The following is a 27,669-nucleotide window of genomic DNA, read 5'->3' as shown; positions in this document are numbered from 1 at the left end:
CCGTATATCACGATAAATGTGACTTTTCCTAGTTTTGTCTCTAAAATTAGAAGTTGAAGTTGGAAAAGTTTAGTTGATGGATTTGTTAACTATAAGAAACACATATTTGAGCTCAGTCATAGCAGGTTACTTGATTTTTCATTTCCGATTATCACATGCAAGGACTCCAAAGTCAAAATAGTACTTCAAAATAAAATGCAGTACCCCCATACACTGTACTGTATAGCACAAGTTACGGTTTATATAGTGCAATAGTTTCTTGTCTGAAATATGAAGTCAAAGTTGGAAAAATTTTGTTCAAAGACTTTTGTACAATACAAAACAAATGTTTGAGCTCAGACTTGGCAGTTAACTTGAGGAGGCACTTCAAATTTTCCACAACCTAGTACTCAAAACTGACAACAGTACCCCAAATTGTACCGTATATCACGATAAATGTGACTTTTCCTAGTTTTGTCTCTAAAATTAGAAGTTGAAGTTGGAAAAGTTTAGTTGATGGATTTGTTAACTATAAGAAACACATATTTGAGCTCAGTCATAGCAAGTTACTTGATTTTTCATTTCGGATTATCACATGCAAGGACTCCAAAGTTAAAATAGAACTTCAAAATAAAATGCAGTACCCCCATACACTGTACTGTATAGCACAAGTTACGGTCTATAGTGCAATAGTTTCTTGTCTGAAATATGAAGTCAAAGTTGGAAAATTTTGTTCAAACACTTGTGTACAATACAAAACAAATGTTTGAGCTCAGACTTAGCAGTTAACTTGAGGAGGCACTTCAAATTTTCCACAACCTAGTACTCAAAACTGAAAACAGTACCCCAAATTGTACCGTATATCACGATAAATGTGACTTTTCCTAGTTTTGTCTCTAAAATTAGAAGTTGAAGTTGGAAAAGTTTAGTTGATGGATTTGTTAACTATAAGAAACACATATTTGAGCTCAGTCATAGCAAGTTACTTGATTTTTCATTTCCGATTATCACATGCAAGGACTCCAAAGTTAAAATAGTACTTCAAAATAAAATGCAGTACCCCCATGCACTGTACTGTATAGCACAAGTTACGGTATATAAAGTGCAATAGTTTCTTGTCTGAAATATGAAGTCAAAGTTGGAAAATTTTGTTCAAACACTTGTGTACAATGCAAAACAATTGTTTGAGCTCAGACTTAGCAGTTAACTTGAGGAGGCACTTCAAATTTTCCACAACCTAGTACTCAAAACTGACAACAGTACCCCAAATTGTACCGTATATCACGATAAATGTGACTTTTCCTAGTTTTGTCTCTAAAATTAGAAGTTGAAGTTGGAAAAGTTTAGTTGATGGATTTGTTAACTATAAGAAACACATATTTGAGCTCAGTCATAGCAGGTTACTTGATTTTTCATTTCCGATTATCACATGCAAGGACTCCAAAGTCAAAATAGTACTTCAAAATAAAATGCAGTACCCCCATACACTGTACTGTATAGCACAAGTTACCGTATATAGTGCAATAGTTTCTTGTCTGAAATATGAAGTCAAAGTTGGAAAAATTTTGTTCAAAGACTTGTGTACAATACAAAACAAATGTTTGAGCTCAGACTTGGCAGTTAACTTGAGGAGGCACTTCAAATTTTCCACAACCTAGTACTCAAAACTGACAACAGTACCCCAAATTGTACCGTATATCACGATAAATGTGACTTTTCCTAGTTTTGTCTCTAAAATTAGAAGTTGAAGTTGGAAAAGTTTAGTTGATGGATTTGTTAACTATAAGAAACACATATTTGAGCTCAGTCATAGCAAGTAACTTGATTTTTCATTTCCGATTATCACATGCAAGGACTCCAAAGTTAAAATAGTACTTCAAAATAAAATGCAGTACCCCCATACACTGTACTGTATAGCACAAGTTACGGTATATAAAGTGCAATAGTTTCTTGTCTGAAATATGAAGTCAAAGTTGGAAAATTTTGTTCAAACACTTGTGTACAATGCAAAACAATTGTTTGAGCTCAGACTTAGCAGTTAACTTGAGGAGGCACTTCAAATTTTCCACAACCTAGTACTCAAAACTGACAACAGTACCCCAAATTGTACCGTATATCACGATAAATGTGACTTTTCCTAGTTTTGTCTCTAAAATTAGAAGTTGAAGTTGGAAAAGTTTAGTTGATGGATTTGTTAACTATAAGAAACACATATTTGAGCTCAGTCATAGCAAGTTACTTGATTTTTCATTTCGGATTATCACATGCAAGGACTCCAAAGTTAAAATAGAACTTCAAAATAAAATGCAGTACCCCCATACACTGTACTGTATAGCACAAGTTACGGTCTATAGTGCAATAGTTTCTTGTCTGAAATATGAAGTCAAAGTTGGAAAATTTTGTTCAAACACTTGTGTACAATACAAAACAAATGTTTGAGCTCAGACTTAGCAGTTAACTTGAGGAGGCACTTCAAATTTTCCACAACCTAGTACTCAAAACTGAAAACAGTACCCCAAATTGTACCGTATATCACGATAAATGTGACTTTTCCTAGTTTTGTCTCTAAAATTAGAAGTTGAAGTTGGAAAAGTTTAGTTGATGGATTTGTTAACTATAAGAAACACATATTTGAGCTCAGTCATAGCAAGTTACTTGATTTTTCATTTCCGATTATCACATGCAAGGACTCCAAAGTTAAAATAGTACTTCAAAATAAAATGCAGTACCCCCATGCACTGTACTGTATAGCACAAGTTACGGTATATAAAGTGCAATAGTTTCTTGTCTGAAATATGAAGTCAAAGTTGGAAAATTTTGTTCAAACACTTGTGTACAATGCAAAACAATTGTTTGAGCTCAGACTTAGCAGTTAACTTGAGGAGGCACTTCAAATTTTCCACAACCTAGTACTCAAAACTGACAACAGTACCCCAAATTGTACCGTATATCACGATAAATGTGACTTTTCCTAGTTTTGTCTCTAAAATTAGAAGTTGAAGTTGGAAAAGTTTAGTTGATGGATTTGTTAACTATAAGAAACACATATTTGAGCTCAGTCATAGCAAGTTACTTGATTTTTCATTTCGGATTATCACATGCAAGGACTCCAAAGTTAAAATAGAACTTCAAAATAAAATGCAGTACCCCCATACACTGTACTGTATAGCACAAGTTACGGTATATAAAGTGCAATAGTTTCTTGTCTGAAATATGAAGTCAAAGTTGGAAAAATTTTGTTCAAAGACTTGTTTTCAATACAAAACAAATGTTTGAGCTCAGACTTAGCAGTTAACTCCAGGAGGCACTTCAAATTTTCCACAACCTAGTACTCAAAACTGACAACAGTACCCCAAATTGTACCGTATATCACGATAAATGTGACTTTTCCTAGTTTTGTCTCTAAAATTAGAAGTTGAAGTTGGAAAAGTTTAGTTGATGGATTTGTTAACTATAAGAAACACATATTTGAGCTCAGTCATAGCAGGTTACTTGATTTTTCATTTCCGATTATCACATGCAAGGACTCCAAAGTCAAAATAGTACTTCAAAATAAAATGCAGTACCCCCATACACTGTACTGTATAGCACAAGTTACGGTTTATATAGTGCAATAGTTTCTTGTCTGAAATATGAAGTCAAAGTTGGAAAAATTTTGTTCAAAGACTTTTGTACAATACAAAACAAATGTTTGAGCTCAGACTTGGCAGTTAACTTGAGGAGGCACTTCAAATTTTCCACAACCTAGTACTCAAAACTGAAAACAGTACCCCAAATTGTACCGTATATCACGATAAATGTGACTTTTCCTAGTTTTGTCTCTAAAATTAGAAGTTGAAGTTGGAAAAGTTTAGTTGATGGATTTGTTAACTATAAGAAACACATATTTGAGCTCAGTCATAGCAAGTTACTTGATTTTTCATTTCCGATTATCACATGCAAGGACTCCAAAGTTAAAATAGTACTTCAAAATAAAATGCAGTACCCCCATACACCGTACTGTATAGCACAAGTTACGGTATATAAAGTGCAATAGTTTCTTGTCTGAAATATGAAGTCAAAGTTGGAAAATTTTGTTCAAACACTTGTGTACAATGCAAAACAATTGTTTGAGCTCAGACTTAGCAGTTAACTTGAGGAGGCACTTCAAATTTTCCACAACCTAGTACTCAAAACTGACAACAGTACCCCAAATTGTACCGTATATCACGATAAATGTGACTTTTCCTAGTTTTGTCTCTAAAATTAGAAGTTGAAGTTGGAAAAGTTTAGTTGATGGATTTGTTAACTATAAGAAACACATATTTGAGCTCAGTCATAGCAAGTTACTTGATTTTTCATTTCGGATTATCACATGCAAGGACTCCAAAGTTAAAATAGAACTTCAAAATAAAATGCAGTACCCCCATACACTGTACTGTATAGCACAAGTTACGGTATATAAAGTGCAATAGTTTCTTGTCTGAAATATGAAGTCAAAGTTGGAAAAATTTTGTTCAAAGACTTGTTTTCAATACAAAACAAATGTTTGAGCTCAGACTTAGCAGTTAACTCCAGGAGGCACTTCAAATTTTCCACAACCTAGTACTCAAAACTGACAACAGTACCCCAAATTGTACCGTATATCACGATAAATGTGACTTTTCCTAGTTTTGTCTCTAAAATTAGAAGTTGAAGTTGGAAAAGTTTAGTTGATGGATTTGTTAACTATAAGAAACACATATTTGAGCTCAGTCATAGCAGGTTACTTGATTTTTCATTTCCGATTATCACATGCAAGGACTCCAAAGTCAAAATAGTACTTCAAAATAAAATGCAGTACCCCCATACACTGTACTGTATAGCACAAGTTACGGTTTATATAGTGCAATAGTTTCTTGTCTGAAATATGAAGTCAAAGTTGGAAAAATTTTGTTCAAAGACTTTTGTACAATACAAAACAAATGTTTGAGCTCAGACTTGGCAGTTAACTTGAGGAGGCACTTCAAATTTTCCACAACCTAGTACTCAAAACTGAAAACAGTACCCCAAATTGTACCGTATATCACGATAAATGTGACTTTTCCTAGTTTTGTCTCTAAAATTAGAAGTTGAAGTTGGAAAAGTTTAGTTGATGGATTTGTTAACTATAAGAAACACATATTTGAGCTCAGTCATAGCAAGTTACTTGATTTTTCATTTCCGATTATCACATGCAAGGACTCCAAAGTTAAAATAGTACTTCAAAATAAAATGCAGTACCCCCATACACCGTACTGTATAGCACAAGTTACGGTTTATAAAGTGCAATAGTTTCTTGTCTGAAATATGATGTCAAAGTTGGAAAAATTTTGTTCAAAGACTTGTTTTTAATACAAAACAAATGTTTGAGCTCAGACTTAGCAGTTAACTCCAGGAGGCACTTCAAATTTTCCACAACCTAGTACTCAAAACTGAAAACAGTACCCCAAATTGTACCGTATATCACGATAAATGTGACTTTTCCTAGTTTTGTCTCTAAAATTAGAAGTTGAAGTTGGAAAAGTTTAGTTGATGGATTTGTTAACTATAAGAAACACATATTTGAGCTCAGTCATAGCAAGTTACTTGATTTTTCATTTCCGATTATCACATGCAAGGACTCCAAAGTTAAAATAGTACTTCAAAATAAAATGCAGTACTCCCATACACTGTACTGTATAGCACAAGTTACGGTTTATAAAGTGCAATAGTTTCTTGTCTGAAATATGAAGTCAAAGTTGGAAAAATTTTGTTCAAAGACTTGTTTTCAATACAAAACAAATGTTTGAGCTCAGACTTAGCAGTTAACTCCAGGAGGCACTTCAAATTTTCCACAACCTAGTACTCAAAACTGACAACAGTACCCCAAATTGTACCGTATATCACGATAAATGTGACTTTTCCTAGTTTTGTCTCTAAAATTAGAAGTTGAAGTTGGAAAAGTTTAGTTGATGGATTTGTTAACTATAAGAAACACATATTTGAGCTCAGTCATAGCAAGTTACTTGATTTTTCATTTCCGATTATCACATGCAAGGACTCCAAATTTAAAATAGAACTTCAAAATAAAATGCAGTACCCCCATACACTGTACTGTTTAGCACAAGTTACGGTTTATATAGTGCAATAGTTTCTTGTCTGAAATATGATGTCAAAGTTGGAAAAATTTTGTTCAAAGACTTGTTTTCAATACAAAACAAATGTTTGAGCTCAGACTTAGCAGTTAACTTGAGGAGGCACTTCAAATTTTCCACAACCTAGTACTCAAAACTGACAACAGTACCCCAAATTGTACCGTATATCACGATAAATGTGACTTTTCCTAGTTTTGTCTCTAAAATTAGAAGTTGAAGTTGGAAAAGTTTAGTTGATGGATTTGTTAACTATAAGAAACACATATTTGAGCTCAGTCATAGCAGGTTACTTGATTTTTCATTTCCGATTATCACATGCAAGGACTCCAAAGTCAAAATAGTACTTCAAAATAAAATGCAGTACCCCCATACACTCTACTGTATAGCACAAGTTACCGTATATAGTGCAATAGTTTCTTGTCTGAAATATGAAGTCAAAGTTGGAAAAATTTTGTTCAAAGACTTGTGTACAATACAAAACAAATGTTTGAGCTCAGACTTGGCAGTTAACTTGAGGAGGCACTTCAAATTTTCCACAACCTAGTACTCAAAACTGACAACAGTACCCCAAATTGTACCGTATATCACGATAAATGTGACTTTTCCTAGTTTTGTCTCTAAAATTAGAAGTTGAAGTTGGAAAAGTTTAGTTGATGGATTTGTTAACTATAAGAAACACATATTTGAGCTCAGTCATAGCAGGTTACTTGATTTTTCATTTCTGATTATCACATGCAAGGACTCCAAAGTCAAAATAGTACTTCAAAATAAAATGCAGTACCCCCATACACTGTACTGTATAGCACAAGTTACCGTATATAGTGCAATAGTTTCTTGTCTGAAATATGAAGTCAAAGTTGGAAAAATTTTGTTCAAAGACTTGTGTACAATACAAAACAAATGTTTGAGCTCAGACTTGGCAGTTAACTTGAGGATGCACTTCAAATTTTCCACAACCTAGTACTCAAAACTGAAAACAGTACCCCAAATTGTACCGTATATCACGATAAATGTGACTTTTCCTAGTTTTGTCTCTAAAATTAGAAGTTGAAGTTGGAAAAGTTTAGTTGATGGATTTGTTAACTATAAGAAACACATATTTGAGCTCAGTCATAGCAGGTTACTTGATTTTTCATTTCTGATTATCACATGCAAGGACTCCAAAGTCAAAATAGTACTTCAAAATAAAATGCAGTACCCCCATACACTGTACTGTATAGCACAAGTTACCGTATATAGTGCAATAGTTTCTTGTCTGAAATATGATGTCAAAGTTGGAAAAATTTAGTTCAAAGACTTGTGTACAATACAAAAGAAATGTTTGAGCTCAGACTTAGCAGTTAACTCCAGGAGGCACTTCAAATTTTCCACAACCTAGTACTCAAAACTGAAAACAGTACCCCAAATTGTACCGTATATCACGATAAATGTGACTTTTCTTAGTTTTGTCTCTAAAATTAGAAGTTGAAGTTGGAAAAGTTTAGTTGATGGATTTGTTAACTATAAGAAACACATATTTGAGCTCAGTCATAGCAAGTTACTTGATTTTTCATTTCCGATTATCACATGCAAGGACTCCAAAGTTAAAATAGTACTTCAAAATAAAATGCAGTACCCCCATACACTGTACTGTATAGCACAAGTTACGGTTTATAAAGTGCAATAGTTTCTTGTCTGAAATATGAAGTCAAAGTTGGAAAAATTTTGTTCAAAGACTTGTTTTCAATACAAAACAAATGTTTGAGCTCAGACTTAGCAGCTAACTCCAGGAGGCACTTCAAATTTTCCACAACCTAGTACTCAAAACTGACAACAGTACCCCAAATTGTACCGTATATCACGATAAATGTGACTTTTCCTAGTTTTGTCTCTAAAATTAGAAGTTGAAGTTGGAAAAGTTTAGTTGATGGATTTGTTAACTATAAGAAACACATATTTGAGCTCAGTCATAGCAGGTTACTTGATTTTTCATTTCCGATTATCACATGCAAGGACTCCAAAGTCAAAATAGTACTTCAAAATAAAATGCAGTACCCCCATACACTGTACTGTATAGCACAAGTTACCGTATATAGTGCAATAGTTTCTTGTCTGAAATATGAAGTCAAAGTTGGAAAAATTTTGTTCAAAGACTTGTGTACAATACAAAACAAATGTTTGAGCTCAGACTTAGCAGTTAACTTGAGGAGGCACTTCAAATTTTCCACAACCTAGTACTCAAAAGTGAAAACAGTACCCCAAATTGTACCGTATATCACGATAAATGTGACTTTTCCTAGTTTTGTCTCTAAATTTAGAAGTTGAAGTTGGAAAAGTTTAGTTGATGGATTTGTTAACTATAAGAAACACATATTTGAGCTCAGTCATAGCAAGTTACTTGATTTTTCATTTCCGATTATCACATGCAAGGACTCCAAAGTTAAAATAGTACTTCAAAATAAAATGCAGTACCCCCATACACTGTACTGTATAGCACAAGTTACGGTATATAAAGTGCAATAGTTTCTTGTCTGAAATATGAAGTCAAAGTTGGAAAAATTTTGTTCAAAGACTTGTGTACAATACAAAAGAAATTTTTGAGCTCAGACTTAGCAGTTAACTCCAGGAGGCACTTCAAATTTTCCACAACCTAGTACTCAAAAGTGAAAACAGTACCCCAAATTGTACCGTATATCACGATAAATGTGACTTTTCCTAGTTTTGTCTCTAAAATTAGAAGTTGAAGTTGGAAAAGTTTAGTTGATGGATTTGTTAACTATAAGAAACACATATCTGAGCTCAGTCATAGCAAGTTACTTGATTTTTCATTTCTGATTATCACATGCAAGGACTCCAAATTTAAAATAGTACTTCAAAATAAAATGCAGTACCCCCATACACTGTACTGTATAGCACAAGTTACCGTATATAGTGCAATAGTTTCTTGTCTGAAATATGAAGTCAAATTTGGAAAAATTTTGTTCAAAGACTTGTGTACAATACAAAACAAATGTTTGAGCTCAGACTTGGCAGTTAACTTGAGGAGGCACTTCAAATTTTCCACAACCTAGTGCTCAAAACTGAAAACAGTACCCCAAATTGTACCGTATATCACGATAAATGTGACTTTTCCTAGTTTTGTCTCTAAAATTAGAAGTTGAAGTTGGAAAAGTTTAGTTGATGGATTTGTTAACTATAAGAAACACATATTTGAGCTCAGTCATAGCAAGTTACTTGATTTTTCATTTCCGATTATCACATGCAAGGACTCCAAATTTAAAATAGAACTTCAAAATAAAATGCAGTACCCCCATACACTGTACTGTATAGCACAAGTTACCGTATATAGTGCAATAGTTTCTTGTCTGAAATATGAAGTCAAAGTTGGAAAAATTTTGTTCAAAGACTTGTGTACAATACAAAACAAATGTTTGAGCTCAGACTTGGCAGTTAACTTGAGGAGGCACTTCAAATTTTCCACAACCTAGTACTCAAAACTGAAAACAGTACCCCAAATTGTACCGTATATCACGATAAATGTGACTTTTCCTAGTTTTGTCTCTAAAATTAGAAGTTGAAGTTGGAAAAGTTTAGTTGATGGATTTGTTAACTATAAGAAACACATATTTGAGCTCAGTCATAGCAAGTTACTTGATTTTTCATTTCCGATTATCACATGCAAGGACTCCAAAGTTAAAATAGAACTTCAAAATAACATGCAGTATCCCCATACACTGTACTGCATAGCACAAGTTACGGTATATAGTGCAATAGTTTCTTGTCTGAAATATGAAGTCAAAGTTGGAAAAATTTTGTTCAAAGACTTGTTTTCAATACAAAACAAATGTTTGAGCTCAGACTTAGCAGTTAACTCCAGGAGGCACTTCAAATTTTCCACAACCTAGTACTCAAAAGTGAAAACAGTACCCCAAATTGTACCGTATATCACGATAAATGTGACTTTTCCTAGTTTTGTCTCTAAAATTAGAAGTTGAAGTTGGAAAAGTTTAGTTGATGGATTTGTTAACTATAAGAAACACATATTTGAGCTCAGTCATAGCAAGTTACTTGATTTTTCATTTCCGATTATCACATGCAAGGACTCCAAAGTTAAAATAGTACTTCAAACTAAACTTGAGGAGGCACTTCAAATTTTCCACAACCTGCTAAGTTACGTAACTCGATATCTCAACAAACTCAAATTTTGTCGAGATGCCGAGTTGTGTGTAACTTGGCAACTTGACATTTTGGAAAGACATGACCAATTTAACATTTTCCAGAAATTTTTCACTTAGAAAGAAGTGAGCAACATTTGCCAAACAATGTTTAAATGCTTCTTTGGAAAGAGATGAACAATTGAACATTTTGTAGAAAACTGTTGAATTGACAAGATGTGATTCTCGTATTTACTGACAGTAAATAAAAGATTTTTATTGCAAATTGTCCAGAATAGTTGTAGAAGCCAACTAATTAAAAAATGTTGGGGCACACAGTTTTCTTTAGGGGATAGGGTAGTGGAACCTGCCACAGGACACAGGCTTCACAATGTCTGGATTTTGTAATAGTCTCCAGTTTCACAAAATTCCTAGCGGATTACCGCCATAACCGCCTTCACTGGGCTGCATTGCATTGTAAGGTTAACATCATGTATGTGCTCTAGGAATGGTCTAGAATCATGGCCACGTAGATAGAACCCATAAAATTTAAAAAAAGAATCTGGGTTGCATATTTTTCTTTGGTAGATAAAATTCATAAACCCTCAATAGACATTTAAACTGTAGCAAATTACACTATGAAATGCAGGGAGCCATTGTTCAATCATCGAGAAACCACATTGTGTCCAGTGTCAATTACAATCAGCTACTACTACAATTAGAGAGAATTCATAAATATAGGCTTTCCCAGCATGAAGTCCTACATTGAATGCAGGGAATTAGAGATTTTTAATTGAATATCATAAAGCATCCTTAGACAAAAATTAACATGACTTATTTAATTAGACAGTTCAAACTTGTTTTTAAGCATTAGGGCCTTGATAAAATGCTCATCACATTAATATATTGCCCCAAAATGTAAGTGTGCTGTAAATTGCCTGTATATTGTTTTCCTATACATCAGGGTTCAATTAGACAAATTGATGTCTCAGAAAGGAAAATTACTGGCCCAAACAGTTTCAAGCCATCTTTTAAATTGTAATGCCCCACTTAAGTTTCATTATTGCTACTAATGTATATCCCCACATTCCAAAGAAACCCCCCCCCCTCCCCTTCACTTTCCTTTAGTACATGTGAGAGCAGTTATTTGGCAATTGGCCTTTTTACTAGTGTTGCTACGATAATCGTTTTCAATATCGGTATCGGCCGATATTTGCAATATCGGCAGCATATCGGTATCGGATAAAATTTTGCCTAATTGCCGATAACAGCAAACCGATATTGAACTTTTCTTTTTAACAGCAGAGCTACTTCTTTATACTTGCAATGATCTGTTAATCTGCCCAAGACGATCCATTTCTTTAGCGTCAGTTAAACTCAGATTCATTTTCGATTAATATCCATGGAAACCTGACCCTCCGTAACCTCTAAAAACATGTCTACGGCGCGCGAATATAACCAACGACCTTTGTAAACCTTGGCCTACACACAGCTTTAGTGCAACATATATACACTGTACTAACAATTCATTTTCTCAAAGGCCTCCGTGAAAACCTTGAACATGATGTATAACTGCACAGTTCAGCAGTGTTGGAAAACCTTGTTCAATTTCCCACGAACACAAAATACTGAAAACCTTTTTTATTTAAATTTTCACGAAACTGATAAATTTTAAAATGACAAGTTAGAGTACCTATATAATTTTATAAAACGAAAAGAGATTTAATCTGTCTTTCAATCTTTAAAAAGTGCAACTTACAAAACTTCCGATATTATGAAACAAACAACGTTCAGCAAAGCCCTGTTTCTAGACTGCCTAACAATGAATAGCGTGCACTATGCGTACATTTTTACAACTGCAGTGTTTAACCCTGTACCCAACTACCACGGTACATGTGCTGCAAATTTTCCCAGGTACCTTCCTGTCAGCTCATCCCCTGTGTAACACCTGCTTGTTAACATTTTTTGGCACGTTGCCAGGGAACTTTTTAGTTACGTGAGATCCGTAACCGCCGAGGTGGTTAGGCTATTTGCTATACACTTAACTATGGTAGGATATTATTTTTTTCCGTTTTTTGGGGAATTTTAGAAAATACTTTCTTTTGCCCCTGCTTAACAACAGATGTGTTCTTACGGTATATTCATAAATGGATGCACCAGAGCCTTGTTTACATGACATTAGTTGCATTTAGAACGATATGCCAGTTTTGCGTGAATTTTTCGAAAGTGTTTTGCTCGATCTTTCGTAATATTTGAAAAGGTGTACCACCTTACTTTCCGTACACAATTGGTCATTTCTCTATTGATTTTCAGTTTTTTTTCTATATACGGTCAAGTGAATAAGTTGTACATTGAGTATAAACTCAATAAATTATAACTTTTACATTGTGATCGACAGTTCGTAACCTAATTAAGATGCAATTTTGCAAGCATACGTTAACACTGTAAGCAACTTGTAAGTCTTTACGATGTTAAGGCTCACATTTACTGCGTCCAGTTTATTTTGTCTGCTAAAAAATATCGGTATCGTATCGGTATCGGACCGATATTGGGATGATAATATCGGATATCGGCCAAAACCGATATTGGTGATATCGGCGCAACACTACTTTTAACAATCCATGTAATGATCCAGTGGTGTATACAGGGGAGGAGGGGTGACTAGTCCCTCCCTAATTTTTGCACCGTGTTGTAAAGGAACAATTTTGTACATACATTGGAGGCTAAAATATTTAGAAAGAAATGAGAACGAAATTAGGCAAATTTTACAAAAGTGCACATGTAAATATGCATAGGCTACCTCTGGTTGATTGGCGCCATATGTTGTAAAGTAGATGATGTCTGAGAAGCTTGTTGAATTTAGCAGTAATCGCCTTGAACGCTCCTATCGTCCCATTCACTAAGACAGACATTTGCAAATGATGCATAGAACTACACATGATGGGATCATTATTGTAATTAATGACTAAGCAAATAGGCCTACTTCTACAAAAAAAAAAAAAAAAAATCACCAGGAATTTAGAACAATTTCATCTGACAAAATATGTCCAGAAAAAGAGGAAACTTTATCTATCGGATATCTTGAAGAATTCTGTACATGAAGGTCAACCCTGCTTATTGAAAAACAGTCCTTAAATTCACTGAGCATTAATAATTTTCTTTTTTGATAGCATAAACTACCCCAAGTACTGCAATTAGGATTCATCTTAAAGCACACCTGAATAATTGACCAGTCATGGAATGACCAGAAATCATCTCCAGTGTGAAGACAAATTTGTCTTGACCACTAAAATAGTACACACTGTGTTTAATCATGAATTTTTACAGAGGAGTGTTTATTTAGTATTGTAGCATTACCAACTCAGATAGATATTAAATCTCCTCTGTTTTTGGCAAAAAACAAGTGACTATGGTGGTTTATGCTATAGGGAGGGAAGATCTTAATGTACATTCGTTCCATGTCTGGAACTATTTCTGGGCCTGAAATATGACAAAATGTTAAGTTTTTGCAAACTATTGCACCAGTTTGCACTTGAGCACCCATAACTAAACAACATTTCTAAAAGGTAAGGGGCACCCCCTCCACTTAGACCCCTCCCCAGGATTCAGATCAATTGACAAATTCTTTGATCTACCACTGTGATCATAATAACAAGAAAGGGTTGGAGGCTAGACCCTTAAGCAGGTAAAAATTGGTTACTGCATTTTGCTGAATATTTATTGTAATAATCAGAAATAATGAAATATTTCTATTATTCTATTATTAATGTAGCCACATGACTACCAATGCTTCATTCATGTTATTTCAATTTATCATACATTGTAATGAATAATGGATTTTTACTCTTGCAATTTTAGTTAAAGGAGGGAAATGTTCAGGTGCATCATGGATTGCTCATTGTTATTTGTATACACACATTCCTTCATAGGTCTGCCATGGGAGCTATACCCACAGCTATACCCACAGCATACATGACTGTACACACAAGAGCTCACCATACTGTGATGCTGCTGACCACAGGTGTCAAATAGCTGACCTTTTTTATTGCCAAGACCTTGGTAGTTTATTGATACCTTTGGAGATCAGTTCCAAAAGTAATTTTTTTTTTCTGTAATAGAGCAGGCAGTTCTTGCAATAACAGTTCAGGGTACTGTTATGTATACACAGTCCTATATGCCATCATCTATGAATTAGAAGACAATTGATACAATGTGTAGCTGTGCTGTTGGGCTGTGATGGGAGGACTAACAGATTTCAATATAATCTTCTGTTAATTCACAGCAAGCAGTTCATGAATGTTAACAGGTGCTAACATAAACTTTATAATGCTAATAATATACAGAAATGGTGATTAGTGATCGTGCCATATTTCCCAGATGGTGGGTGGGGGAGGGGCTGAAAGGAGATAGGTCACTGATTACTGTGTTACAGGAGGAAGCCAGGAAGCAAATTGATTGTTTTGACCTGGGGAAGTCTGGGGTAAGCAAGGGCTCAATGTGGTCTGGTGGAGGGGGGGGGGGTAGTACCTGCATGTATGCTCTGGCCAAAACTACCAACCAGAAAACCCTCATATCATCTGTGTATACATTAACCTGGACTGACATTTTCGATGAGGAGAAATGCAAGGAAACCAACCATCCATGGAGGGTCATGTGATATGTGCTTGTAGCACTCAACTCATTATTGTACTCCTTGTATTTATTATTCTACAACTAATGTTCTGATCTCATAGCTCTAGCAACACAATTAAGGCTCCTTGCAGTTTTGCATGTAAACAAGCACTATTGATCTTTAAGAATGACAATAGATGTTTGAATATAGTAGACAGGATCTATATGCAGATCAAGCTTTTCATGAGGTGGAATATAATCTCATTAACGTTATCATCCAAGCCTGTGCAATTATTCTCAGATTTTCTGTCAATGCCTGCTACAATAATAGCATTAGTAGTCAACGGAACACTCATCTCTTCAAATTATCAAAGAGCTTAATAACATATTAATAGCACCCAGGAGCAGGTCACATACCCTCCATGGTAGGTACATATTTTCCTACCGTGGTCTGAACCTTCAAAGTCATATAAATATGATGATCAAAACAAATAAAGCTGAAAGCTAATAAACATGATGAATTTAAATAGCAAACAGACCATTTTATTCGTCTACACCTTCTGTATTAGTTAGAATGCCCCTAACTTCCCCCTCTGATTAATGTTACCTCATAATTCTTTTCTTGTTCAAAGGAGGGGAAATACTGCAGGGTGGGAGCATTGTCCCATTTCTACTATTGAAATTTATGGGAAAGGGTCACTCAGCCCTGCTTATATTGTTGCTATTATTACTGTATGAATACTGGATCTTTTTCTGATTATGAAAAAAAAGATTTTTTTTGCTATGATGAACATCCAACCTTTTATCCAATTATGGAAAACGGACCTTTTATGCTTTCATGAAAATCTAAACTTTTTTCCGATTATGAATAAACGGACCTTTTTTTGATATTATGAATATCAGATAGTCCATTTGCTCTTTGGACTGTAGACTTCAGGAATAATCAGCTGGCATACATCTATCTTTAATACTGTTTCACTGTTCATATTTTCAGGATCTGGAGAGATGCAAATATTGACCATTCATTTAACCAAGCTCATCAACTGGATGTTAAAAGAGAGGATAGCGACTGTGAAAAACTAGGGGAGAGCTACATTTTTCATTTATCAATCAAAGTGAAGGAGGAATTAAACAACAGAGAAAAATTATCTGAGAATGCAGGATATGGAGGTGTTCATTATCGTAAGCGAGAGAAACCTAACCAATGCAGCTAGTGCAACAAAAGTTTTGATCGTTCCAGCGATTGGAAGACTCACGAAAGGACGCACACAGGAGAGAAATCATATCAATGTAGCTATTGTAACAAAACGCTTCTCAATTTGGACAGTGAAGAGACATGAAAGGACACATACAGGAGAGAAACCTTATCAATGTAGTTATTGCCACAAATAGTTTGTTAACCCTGGCGATTTGAAAAAAAACATGAAAGAATACACACTGGAGAGAAACCTAATCATTGTAGGTATTGCAAATGTTCGCTTGGTCTAGTACTTGAACGTCAATGAAAGAACTGTTACGAGAAAGCAACTTAGTTTTCTCGTGTGTATGTATTTTCTATCTAGCCTGTTTTACCTTTATAAATTGTTTCTTGCTTTAATGTTTAAACTGGGAGGTCCCTAGTTTGTGTAACTTAAGTTTGAGTTTATTGCTGGCTGCAAGAAATGGTTCTTCCTGCCTGGGCTTAATGTTATCTGTCTGGTGGACAAGGCCACCTTTGTTCTTAGTATATGGGGAACAGTTGGGGGTGCATAGACAGTGGGGCGGGGTTGGCTATTTCCAAATTGGTCAGTTAATCATGTATAGGATTCTACACAGTTACAGGGTCGTTTATAATGTCGTGCAAGGAGCGTTTTTAGGCATTAAGTTGGGGTATATTTAATGTAAGTTGCTAGGCAGAATCTATGCTGAATTTGTACGTTGTATTAGGGGCTTAGGTTATTTTTGGCTTCTGCAGAGGATCGGGTTATGCACTCTGCAGCTGCGCTGCGTAACTGCTTGTGCCTGCGCAAGGTTGTCGCAGTGTAGAAGAACACAGGAGAGAAGCCATATCATTGTAGCTATTGTATCAAAGCGTTTGTACTATCCAGTCAGTTGAAGGACCATCAAAGAACACATACAAGAGAGAAGCCATATCAATGTAGTTATTGTAAGAAAAAGTTTGCTTGGTCTAGCAATTTGACGACCACCAAAGAACACTTACTGGAGAGAAGCCATATCAATGTAGCTATATTGTAGGTAAAATTTTGCTTGGTCTAGCAATTTGAAGGACCATGAAAGAACACATGCAGGAGACAAGCCATATCAATGTAGCCATTGTAAGATAAAAGAGCCTAACTTCACACTAAGTCAACATAGAGATCTAACCTAGCCATCTGTTTATTCGCTCAAGTTGTGTCGCAAATAAAATAAAAAATATCCATGTAAAACTGAAATATTCGTCCACATGTTAGCCTAACAACCACACACAGTAATCAATCTACAGTAATCAATCTCTACATATATATACGTTTATAGCTCCATGATTTCATTAGCCCGGGCTGTAGAGGCCTACAGTAATCAATCTTTAGATTCTCTGTAATTGTATACAAGTCCTATCAAGGTATATATGCAGAGATGTACAGTGAGTGTTAAGTAGGTATTATTAGTGTTTGAACCATTGCCTTAATTTTGGTACTATGAAAGTTCCCATATAATGGTCTAGATACATTCATAATAAATTTTCAGGCCCATAAGAATCATTGATTGTTGCCTATCCTAAGTTTCCTACCAACATTATGACCCCCTCCCTACAGTAATCAATATTTAGATTCTCTGTAATTGTATACAAGTCCTATCAAGGTATATATGCAGAGATGTACAGTGAGTGTTAAGTAGGTAATATTAGTGTTTGAACCATTGCCTTAATTTTGGTACTATGAAAGTTCCCATATAATGGTCTAGATACATTCATTTGAATAAATTTTCAGGCCCATAAGAATCATTGATTGTTGCCTATCCTAAGTTTCCTACCAACATCATGACCCCCTCCCTACAGTAATCAAACTCTAGATTCCTTGCAATCGTATACAAGTCCTATCAAGGTATATATGCAGAGATATACAGTGAGTGTAAAGTAGGTATTATTATTGTTTGGATCAACGCCTTAATTTTGGTACTATGAAAGTTCCCATATAATGGTCTAGATACATTCATTTGAATAATTTTTCAGGCCCATAGGAATCATTGACTATTTCCTATCTTCAGTTTTCTACCCATATCCTGACCCCCCCCCCCTGCAGTTATCATTCTTTAGATTCACTGCAATTGTATACAAATGCAGAGATTATTGCCTAGATCCTCTATTCCCTACCCAGATCCTGACCCCCACCCCCTACAGTAATCAATCTCTAGATATATGTTTATAGCTCCATGATTTAATTGACCAGGGTTGTACAGGCCTACAGTAATCAATATTTAGATTCTCTATAATTGTATACAAGTCCTATCAAGGTATATATGCAGAGATGTACAGTGAGTGTTAAGTAGGTAATATTAGTGTTTGAGCCATTGCCTTAATTTTGGTACTATGAAAGTTCCCATATAATGGTCTAGATACATTCATTTGAATAAATTTTCAGGCCCATAAGAATCATTGACTGTTGCCTATCCTAAGTTTCCTACCAACATCATGACCCCCTCCCTACAGTAATCAAACTCTAGATTCCTTGCAATCGTATACAAGTCCTATAAGTATATATGCAGAGATATACAGTGAGTGTAAAGTAGGCATTATTATTGTTTGGATCAACGCCTTAATTTTGGTACTGTGAAAGTTCCCATATAATGGTCTAGATACATTCATTTGAATAATTTTTCAGGCCCATAGGAATCATTGACTATTTCCTATCTTCAGTTTTCTACCCATATCCTGACCCCCCCCCCCCCCCTGCAGTTATCATTCTTTAGATTCACTGCAATTGTATACAAATGCAGAGATTATTGCCTAGATCCTCTATTCCCTACCCAGATCCTGACCCCCACCCCCTACAGTAATCAATCTCTAGATATATGTTTATAGCTCCATGATTAAATTGACCAGGGCTGTACAGGCCTACAGTAATCAATATTTAGATTCTCTATAATTGTATACAAGTCCTATCAAGGTATATATGCAGAGATGTACAGTGAGTGTTAAGTAGGTAATATTAGTGTTTGAGCCATTGCCTTAATTTTGGTACTATGAAAGTTCCCATATAATGGTCTAGATACATTCATTTGAATAAATTTTTCAGGCCCATGGGAATCATTGACTATTTCCTATCTTCAGTTTTCTACCCATATCCTGACCCCCCCCCCCCTGCAGTTATCATTCTTTAGATTCACTGCAATTGTATACAAATGCAGAGATTATTGCCTAGATCCTCTATTCCCTACCCAGATCCTGACCCCCACCCCCTACAGTAATCAATCTCTAGATATATGTTTATAGCTCCATGATTTAATTGACCAGGGCTGTACAGGCCTACAGTAATCAATATTTAGATTCTCTATAATTGTATACAAGTCCTATCAAGGTATATATGCAGAGATGTACAGTGAGTGTTAAGTAGGTAATATTAGTGTTTGAGCCATTGCCTTAATTTTGGTACTATGAAAGTTCCCATATAATGGTCTAGATACATTCATTTGAATACATTTTCAGGCCCATAAGAATCATTGATTGTTGCCTATCCTAAGTTTCCTACCAACATCATGACCCCCTCCCTACAGTAATCAAACTCTAGATTCCTTGCAATCGTATACAAGTCCTATAAGTGTATATGCAGAGATATACAGTGAGTGTAAAGTAGGTATTATTATTGTTTGGATCAACGCCTTTATTTTGGTACTATGAAAGTTCCCATATAATGGTCTAGATACATTCATTTGAATAATTTTTCAGGCCCATAGGAATCATTGACTATTTCCTATCTTCAGTTTTCTACCCATATCCTGACCCCCCCCCCTGCAGTTATCATTCTTTAGATTCACTGCAATTGTATACAAATGCAGAGATTATTGCCTAGATCCTCTATTCCCTACCCAGATCCTGACCCCCACCCCCTACAGTAATCAATCTCTAGATATATGTTTATAGCTCCATGATTTAATTGACCAGGGTTGTACAGGCCTACAGTAATCAATATTTAGATTCTCTATAATTGTATACAAGTCCTATCAAGGTATATATGCAGAGATGTACAGTGAGTGTTAAGTAGGTAATATTAGTGTTTGAGCCATTGCCTTAATTTTGGTACTATGAAAGTTCCCATATAATGGTCTAGATACATTCATTTGAATAAATTTTCAGGCCCATAAGAATCATTGATTGTTGCCTATCCTAAGTTTCCTACCAACATCATGACCCCCTCCCTACAGTAATCAAACTCTAGATTCCTTGCAATCGTATACAAGTCCTATAAGTATATATGCAGAGATATACAGTGAGTGTAAAGTAGGTATTATTATTGTTTGGATCAACGCCTTAATTTTGGTACTATGAAAGTTCCCATATAATGGTCTAGATACATTCATTTGAATAATTTTTCAGGCCCATAGGAATCATTGACTATTTCCTATCTTCAGTTTTCTACCCATATCCTGACCCCCCCCCCCCCTGCAGTTATCATTCTTTAGATTCACTGCAATTGTATACAAATGCAGAGATTATTGCCTAGATCCTCTATTCCCTACCCAGATCCTGACCCCCACCCCCTACAGTAATCAATCTCTAGATATATGTTTATAGCTCCATGATTTAATTGACCAGGGTTGTACAGGCCTACAGTAATCAATATTTAGATTCTCTATAATTGTATACAAGTCCTATCAAGGTATATATGCAGAGATGTACAGTGAGTGTTAAGTAGGTAATTTTAGTGTTTGAGCCATTCCCTTAATTTTGGTACTATGAAAGTTCCCATATAATGGTCTAGATACATTCATTTGAATAAATTTTCAGGCCCATAAGAATCATTGACTGTTGCCTATCCTAAGTTTCCTACCAACATCATGACCCCCTCCCTACAGTAATCAAACTCTAGATTCCTTGCAATCGTATACAAGTCCTATAAGTATATATGCAGAGATATACAGTGAGTGTAAAGTAGGTATTATTATTGTTTGGATCAACGCCTTAATTTTGGTACTGTGAAAGTTCCCATATAATGGTCTAGATACATTCATTTGAATAATTTTTCAGGCCCATAGGAATCATTGACTATTTCCTATCTTCAGTTTTCTACCCATATCCTGACCCCCCCCCCCCCTGCAGTTATCATTCTTTAGATTCACTGCAATTGTATACAAATGCAGAGATTATTGCCTAGATCCTCTATTCCCTACCCAGATCCTGACCCCCACCCCCTACAGTAATCAATCTCTAGATATATGTTTATAGCTCCATGATTAAATTGACCAGGGCTGTACAGGCCTACAGTAATCAATATTTAGATTCTCTATAATTGTATACAAGTCCTATCAAGGTATATATGCAGAGATGTACAGTGAGTGTTAAGTAGGTATTATTATTGTTTGGATCAACGCCTTAATTTTGGTACTATGAAAGTTCCCATATAATGGTCTAGATACATTCATTTGAATAATTTTTCAGGCCCATAGGAATCATTGACTATTTCCTATCTTCAGTTTTCTACCCATATCCTGACCCCCCCCCCTGCAGTTATCATTCTTTAGATTCACTGCAATTGTATACAAATGCAGAGATTATTGCCTAGATCCTCTATTCCCTACCCAGATCCTGACCCCCACCCCCTACAGTAATCAATCTCTAGATATATGTTTATAGCTCCATGATTTAATTGACCAGGGTTGTACAGGCCTACAGTAATCAATATTTAGATTCTCTATAATTGTATACAAGTCCTATCAAGGTATATATGCAGAGATGTACAGTGAGTGTTAAGTAGGTAATTTTAGTGTTTGAGCCATTCCCTTAATTTTGGTACTATGAAAGTTCCCATATAATGGTCTAGATACATTCATTTGAATAAATTTTCAGGCCCATAAGAATCATTGACTGTTGCCTATCCTAAGTTTCCTACCAACATCATGACCCCCTCCCTACAGTAATCAAACTCTAGATTCCTTGCAATCGTATACAAGTCCTATAAGTATATATGCAGAGATATACAGTGAGTGTAAAGTAGGTATTATTATTGTTTGGATCAACGCCTTAATTTTGGTACTGTGAAAGTTCCCATATAATGGTCTAGATACATTCATTTGAATAATTTTTCAGGCCCATAGGAATCATTGACTATTTCCTATCTTCAGTTTTCTACCCATATCCTGACCCCCCCCCCCCCTGCAGTTATCATTCTTTAGATTCACTGCAATTGTATACAAATGCAGAGATTATTGCCTAGATCCTCTATTCCCTACCCAGATCCTGACCCCCACCCCCTACAGTAATCAATCTCTAGATATATGTTTATAGCTCCATGATTAAATTGACCAGGGCTGTACAGGCCTACAGTAATCAATATTTAGATTCTCTATAATTGTATACAAGTCCTATCAAGGTATATATGCAGAGATGTACAGTGAGTGTTAAGTAGGTAATATTAGTGTTTGAGCCATTGCCTTAATTTTGGTACTATGAAAGTTCCCATATAATGGTCTAGATACATTCATTTGAATAAATTTTTCAGGCCCATGGGAATCATTGACTATTTCCTATCTTCAGTTTTCTACCCATATCCTGACCCCCCCCCCCTGCAGTTATCATTCTTTAGATTCACTGCAATTGTATACAAATGCAGAGATTATTGCCTAGATCCTCTATTCCCTACCCAGATCCTGACCCCCACCCCCTACAGTAATCAATCTCTAGATATATGTTTATAGCTCCATGATTTAATTGACCAGGGCTGTACAGGCCTACAGTAATCAATATTTAGATTCTCTATAATTGTATACAAGTCCTATCAAGGTATATATGCAGAGATGTACAGTGAGTGTTAAGTAGGTAATATTAGTGTTTGAGCCATTGCCTTAATTTTGGTACTATGAAAGTTCCCATATAATGGTCTAGATACATTCATTTGAATAAATTTTCAGGCCCATAAGAATCATTGATTGTTGCCTATCCTAAGTTTCCTACCAACATCATGACCCCCTCCCTACAGTAATCAAACTCTAGATTCCTTGCAATCGTATACAAGTCCTATAAGTGTATATGCAGAGATATACAGTGAGTGTAAAGTAGGTATTATTATTGTTTGGATCAACGCCTTTATTTTGGTACTATGAAAGTTCCCATATAATGGTCTAGATACATTCATTTGAATAATTTTTCAGGCCCATAGGAATCATTGACTATTTCCTATCTTCAGTTTTCTACCCATATCCTGACCCCCCCCCCCTGCAGTTATCATTCTTTAGATTCACTGCAATTGTATACAAATGCAGAGATTATTGCCTAGATCCTCTATTCCCTACCCAGATCCTGACCCCCACCCCCTACAGTAATCAATCTCTAGATATATGTTTATAGCTCCATGATTTAATTGACCAGGGTTGTACAGGCCTACAGTAATCAATATTTAGATTCTCTATAATTGTATACAAGTCCTATCAAGGTATATATGCAGAGATGTACAGTGAGTGTTAAGTAGGTAATATTAGTGTTTGAGCCATTGCCTTAATTTTGGTACTATGAAAGTTCCCATATAATGGTCTAGATACATTCATTTGAATAAATTTTCAGGCCCATAAGAATCATTGATTGTTGCCTATCCTAAGTTTCCTACCAACATCATGACCCCCTCCCTACAGTAATCAAACTCTAGATTCCTTGCAATCGTATACAAGTCCTATAAGTATATATGCAGAGATATACAGTGAGTGTAAAGTAGGTATTATTATTGTTTGGATCAACGCCTTAATTTTGGTACTATGAAAGTTCCCATATAATGGTCTAGATACATTCATTTGAATAATTTTTCAGGCCCATAGGAATCATTGACTATTTCCTATCTTCAGTTTTCTACCCATATCCTGACCCCCCCCCCCCCTGCAGTTATCATTCTTTAGATTCACTGCAATTGTATACAAATGCAGAGATTATTGCCTAGATCCTCTGTTCCCTACCCAGATCCTGACCCCCACCCCCTACAGTAATCAATCTCTAGATATATGTTTATAGCTCCATGATTTAATTGACCAGGGCTGTACAGGCCTACAGTAATCAATATTTAGATTCTCTATAATTGTATACAAGTCCTATCAAGGTATATATGCAGAGATGTACAGTGAGTGTTAAGTAGGTAATATTAGTGTTTGAGCCATTGCCTTAATTTTGGTACTATGAAAGTTCCCATATAATGGTCTAGATACATTCATTTGAATAAATTTTCAGGCCCATAAGAATCATTGATTGTTGCCTATCCTAAGTTTCCTACCAACATCATGACCCCCTCCCTACAGTAATCAAACTCTAGATTCCTTGCAATCGTATACAAGTCCTATAAGTATATATGCAGAGATATACAGTGAGTGTAAAGTAGGTATTATTATTGTTTGGATCAACGCCTTAATTTTGGTACTGTGAAAGTTCCCATATAATGGTCTAGATACATTCATTTGAATAATTTTTCAGGCCCATAGGAATCATTGACTATTTCCTATCTTCAGTTTTCTACCCATATCCTGACCCCCCCCCCCTGCAGTTATCATTCTTTAGATTCACTGCAATTGTATACAAATGCAGAGATTATTGCCTAGATCCTCTATTCCCTACCCAGATCCTGACCCCCACCCCCTACAGTAATCAATCTCTAGCTATATGTTTATAGCTCCATGATTTAATTGACCAGGGCTGTACAGGCCTACAGTAATCAATATTTAGATTCTCTATAATTGTATACAAGTCCTATCAAGGTATATATGCAGAGATGTACAGTGAGTGTTAAGTAGGTAATATTAGTGTTTGAGCCATTGCCTTAATTTTGGTACTATGAAAGTTCCCATATAATGGTCTAGATACATTCATTTGAATACATTTTTCAGGCCAATGGGAATCATTGACTATTTCCTATCTTCAGTTTTCTACCCATATCCTGACCCCCCCCCCCCCTGCAGTTATCATTCTTTAGATTCACTGCAATTGTATACAAATGCAGAGATTATTGCCTAGATCCTCTATTCCCTACCCAGATCCTGACCCCCACCCCCTACAGTAATCAATCTCTAGATATATGTTTATAGCTCCATGATTTAATTGACCACGGCTGTACAGGCCTACAGTAATCAATATTTAGATTCTCTATAATTGTATACAAGTCCTATCAAGGTATATATGCAGAGATGTACAGTGAGTGTTAAGTAGGTAATATTAGTGTTTGAGCCATTGCCTTAATTTTGGTACTATGAAAGTTCCCATATAATGGTCTAGATACATTCATTTGAATACATTTTCAGGCCCATAAGAATCATTGATTGTTGCCTATCCTAAGTTTCCTACCAACATCATGACCCCCTCCCTACAGTAATCAAACTCTAGATTCCTTGCAATCGTATACAAGTCCTATAAGTGTATATGCAGAGATATACAGTGAGTGTAAAGTAGGTATTATTATTGTTTGGATCAACGCCTTTATTTTGGTACTATGAAAGTTCCCATATAATGGTCTAGATACATTCATTTGAATAATTTTTCAGGCCCATAGGAATCATTGACTATTTCCTATCTTCAGTTTTCTACCCATATCCTGACCCCCCCCCCCTGCAGTTATCATTCTTTAGATTCACTGCAATTGTATACAAATGCAGAGATTATTGCCTAGATCCTCTATTCCCTACCCAGATCCTGCCCCCCACCCCCTACAGTAATCAATCTCTAGATATATGTTTATAGCTCCATGATTTAATTGACCAGGGTTGTACAGGCCTACAGTAATCAATATTTAGATTCTCTATAATTGTATACAAGTCCTATCAAGGTATATATGCAGAGATGTACAGTGAGTGTTAAGTAGGTAATATTAGTGTTTGAGCCATTGCCTTAATTTTGGTACTATGAAAGTTCCCATATCATGGTCTAGATACATTCATTTGAATAAATTTTCAGGCCCATAAGAATCATTGATTGTTGCCTATCCTAAGTTTCCTACCAACATCATGACCCCCTCCCTACAGTAATCAAACTCTAGATTCCTTGCAATCGTATACAAGTCCTATAAGTATATATGCAGAGATATACAGTGAGTGTAAAGTAGGTATTATTATTGTTTGGATCAACGCCTTAATTTTGGTACTATGAAAGTTCCCATATAATGGTCTAGATACATTCATTTGAATAATTTTTCAGGCCCATAGGAATCATTGACTATTTCCTATCTTCAGTTTTCTACCCATATCCTGACCCCCCCCCCCCCTGCAGTTATCATTCTTTAGATTCACTGCAATTGTATACAAATGCAGAGATTATTGCCTAGATCCTCTATTCCCTACCCAGATCCTGACCCCCACCCCCTACAGTAATCAATCTCTAGATATATGTTTATAGCTCCATGATTTAATTGACCAGGGCTGTACAGGCCTACAGTAATCAATATTTAGATTCTCTATAATTGTATACAAGTCCTATCAAGGTATATATGCAGAGATGTACAGTGAGTGTTAAGTAGGTAATATTAGTGTTTGAGCCATTGCCTTAATTTTGGTACTATGAAAGTTCCCATATAATGGTCTAGATACATTCATTTGAATAAATTTTCAGGCCCATAAGAATCATTGATTGTTGCCTATCCTAAGTTTCCTACCAACATCATGACCCCCTCCCTACAGTAATCAAACTCTAGATTCCTTGCAATCGTATACAAGTCCTATAAGTATATATGCAGAGATATACAGTGAGTGTAAAGTAGGTATTATTATTGTTTGGATCAACACCTTAATTTTGGTACTGTGAAAGTTCCCATATAATGGTCTAGATACATTCATTTGAATAATTTTTCAGGCCCATAGGAATCATTGACTATTTCCTATCTTCAGTTTTCTACCCATATCCTGACCCCCCCCCCCTGCAGTTATCATTCTTTAGATTGACTGCAATTGTATACAAATACAGAGATTATTGCCTAGATCCTCTATTCCCTACCCAGATCCTGACCCCCACCCCTACAGTAATCAATCTCTAGCTATATGTTTATAGCTCCATGATTTAATTGACCAGGGCTGTACAGGCCTACAGTAATCAATATTTAGATTCTCTATAATTGTATACAAGTCCTATCAAGGTATATATGCAGAGATGTACAGTGAGTGTTAAGTAGGTAATATTAGTGTTTGAGCCATTGCCTTAATTTTGGTACTATGAAAGTTCCCATATAATGGTCTAGATACATTCATTTGAATAAATTTTTCAGGCCCATAGGAATCATTGACTATTTCCTATCTTCAGTTTTCTACCCATATCCTGACCCCCCCCCCCCCGCAGTTATCATTCTTTAGATTCACTGCAATTGTATACAAATGCAGAGATTATTGCCTAGATCCTCTATTCCCTACCCAGATCCTGACCCCCACCCCCTACAGTAATCAATCTCTAGATATATGTTTATAGCTCCATGATTTAATTGACCAGGGCTGTACAGGCCTACAGTAATCAATATTTAGATTCTCTATAATTGTATACAAGTCCTATCAAGGTATATATGCAGAGATGTACAGTGAGTGTTAAGTAGGTAATATTAGTGTTTGAGCCATTGCCTTAATTTTGGTACTATGAAAGTTCCCATATAATGGTCTAGATACATTCATTTGAATAA

The 27,669-nt window shown here is 35.5% G+C and overlaps 1 protein-coding gene and 1 long non-coding RNA gene across 5 annotated transcripts in view; both read left to right on the top strand.

Moving 5' to 3' along the window:
* The window catches only part of LOC139964865 (uncharacterized), a 71,349-nt gene extending 45,659 nt beyond the window's left edge, over positions 1 to 25,690 (top strand). The window contains exons 3-4 of one of the 2 annotated variants that reach the window (XR_011792114.1): positions 15,852 to 20,985; positions 21,397 to 25,690. This is a non-coding gene — a long non-coding RNA (uncharacterized lncRNA). Of the gene's footprint in view, positions 1 to 15,851 lie in introns of both variants that reach the window. The other variant, XR_011792113.1, reaches the window with a different exon arrangement.
* LOC139964861 (dual specificity calcium/calmodulin-dependent 3',5'-cyclic nucleotide phosphodiesterase 1A-like) overlaps positions 1 to 27,669 on the top strand; it is a 272,661-nt gene that overhangs the window by 83,410 nt on the left and 161,582 nt on the right. The gene's annotated exons all lie outside the window — the stretch shown is intronic.

The sequence above is a fragment of the Apostichopus japonicus genome, chromosome 23, assembly GCF_037975245.1.
Source record: "Apostichopus japonicus isolate 1M-3 chromosome 23, ASM3797524v1, whole genome shotgun sequence".
NCBI classification, from domain to species: Eukaryota; Metazoa; Echinodermata; class Holothuroidea; order Aspidochirotida; family Stichopodidae; genus Apostichopus; species Apostichopus japonicus.
Note: the sequence above shows the minus strand (reverse complement) of the source record. Positions and strands in the feature narration are given on the sequence as shown.